The sequence below is a fragment of the Rhinopithecus bieti genome, unplaced genomic scaffold, assembly GCF_001698545.2.
Source record: "Rhinopithecus bieti isolate Rb0 unplaced genomic scaffold, ASM169854v2 scaffold_8226, whole genome shotgun sequence".
Lineage (NCBI taxonomy): Eukaryota > Metazoa > Chordata > Mammalia > Primates > Cercopithecidae > Rhinopithecus > Rhinopithecus bieti.
This window is the reverse complement of record NW_016805992.1, coordinates 1,616,442-1,618,952: the sequence shown is the minus strand read 5'-3', so window position 1 is coordinate 1,618,952 and position 2,511 is coordinate 1,616,442.

Below are 2,511 nucleotides of genomic sequence, written 5' to 3'. Positions count from 1 at the left end.
GGATCCTGTCTTAAAAAAAAAAAAAAAAGAAAAGAAAATTTACTGGGCGCAGCGGCTCACACCTGTAATCCTAGCAGTTTGGGAGGCCAAGGTGGGTGGATCACGAGGTCAGGGGTTCAAGACCAGCCTGGCCAAGATGGTGAAACCCTGTCTCTACTAAAAATACAAAAATTTTCTGGGCATGGTGGTGGGCGCTTGTAATCCCAGCTACTCGGGAGGCTGAGGTAGAGAATTGCTTAAACCAAGGAGGTGGAGGTTGCAGTGAGCCGAGATCATGCCACTGCACTCCAGCCTGGGTGACAGAGCGAGATTCCATCTCAAAAAAAATACGTAAATAAATAAAAATTAAAAATAGCTGATTAGCAATCTTAATTTCACATGCTTGACATGTGAGGTAACATATGCACAGGTTCTGGGGATGAGGGTGTGGACACGTTTGGGGAACCACGATTCTGCCCATCACAGCAGCCCTCTGAGGAAATGAATAACTGGAGCAGCCAACATCAGGTCTCATTTTACATCTTACATAGAATCCAGCTCTGCTGGCTGCTGCAAGGTGGGGGCTACCCTGGGACACAAAGTACATGTGGTTGTCACAAACTGGAAGAGACAAAAATAAGCATGGTCTCCCAGAGGCATCCCTGACCTCTGCAGAGGAGACAGGGACCACCAGGTACCAAACCTGCTATCTGCTTTATCTTCCCACTGTGTTGATTTGCATAGGGATAGGGGGATAATCATCGATGTTTATAGCAATAAAATAAGAAGCAATGTTTATAGTGTAAGTGGTGCCCTGCTTAAAACAAGCCTATTGTTTGGGGGGGGGTGATTTTTTTTATTATTGTTGTTTTGTTTTGTTTTGTTTGAGGTGGAGTTTCGCTCTTGTTGCCCAGGCTGGAGTTCAGTCGTGAGATCTTGGCTCACTGCAACCTCCACCTCCCAGGTTCAAGCAATTATCCTGCCTCAGCCTCCCGAGTAGCTGGGATTACAGGTGTGTGCCACCACACCTGGCTAATTTTTGTATTTTTAGTAGAGACGGGGTTTCACCATGTTGGCCGGGCTAGTCCTGAACTCCTGACCTCAAGTGATTGGCCCACCTCAGCCTCCCAAAGTGTTGGGATTACAGGCATGAGCCACTGCACCCGGCCTTGTTTTGTTTTTTGAGACAGGGTCTTGTTCTGTTGCCCAGGCTGGAATGCAGTGGCAGAATCACAGCTGACTGCAACGTGGAACTCCTGGGCTCAAGCACCCTCCTGCTTTAGCCTCTCAAGTAGCTACTAATTTTTTTTTTTTTTTTTTTTTTTTTTTTGAGAGACAGGGTCTCACTGTTTTGCCCAGGCTGGTATGGAACTCCTGGCCTCAAGTGATCCAGCTGTCTCAGCTTCCCACAGTGCTGGGATTACAGGTGTGAGCCACCGAGCCTGGCCAAGCCTAGTGCTGTGCTCTCTGATCATCCCAGCCCCAGACATGAAATCCCCACCCAATTCCCCTTTGCAGCCACCGTCAATAATGTCTTTGGAGGCCGGGCGTGGTGGCGCATGCCTGTAATCCCAGCACTTTGGGAGGCAGAGGTGGGTGGATCACTAGGTCAGGAGATTGAGACCAGTCTGGCCAACATGGTGAAACCCCGTCCCTACTAAAAATACAAAATATTAGCCGGTGTGGTGGTGGGCACCTGTAGTCCCAGCTACGCAGGAGGCTGAGGCAGGAGAATGGCGTGAACCCGGGAAGCGGAGCTTGCAGTGAGCCAAGATCGCACCACTGCGCGACACAGCAAGACTTCCTCTCAAACACACACACACACACACAAACTAATGTCTTCGGAGTTGAAAGGGCTTCCAATTAAGATCTCCGTTGATCCCGGAGGACAGGCCAGAGGTCCCACCCTCTACTCTCTGCTGGGAGAAACACCTCCCTGGAAGTGCCTGAGCTTCCTGTTCTTTTTTTCTTTTTCGTTTATTCTTTTCTGTCTTTTTTTTTTTTGAGACAGGGTCTTGCTCTGTCACCCAGGCTGCTATGCAGTGGTGCGATCATGGCTCATTGCAGTCTCAGCCTCCTGGGCTCAGCGATCCTCCTACCTAAGCCTCCTGTAGCTGGAACTATAGGCACACGCCACCATGCCTGGTTGGACTTTCTGTTCTTTGTGCTCATGGGAACCTGCCACATGCTTAGGGTGTCTAGTCGATGAAGGCAGCACGGCCTGGGGGTTAAACACTCAGCCTTGAGTTCAGATCCCAGCTCTCCCACTTACCAGCTGGGACTGGCTGTTTCCTCTGAGAAATGGAGATGAGGATTATAACACTGTCTCCTGGGAGTGTTGTGAGGGTAAAAATGCAACTGCGGATGCAAATGTCATGCAAATTTGCCTAGTGGGTCCTAAACAAATGTTTGCTCTTGCTTTTACTATGATCTCAATAGGAGTGACTAGAAATTAAGAGCTCAGACATATTCCAGACCCAGGTGAGTCTATCAGCTGTTACAAAGGTGTGTGAAGACAGAAAAGATATTCAC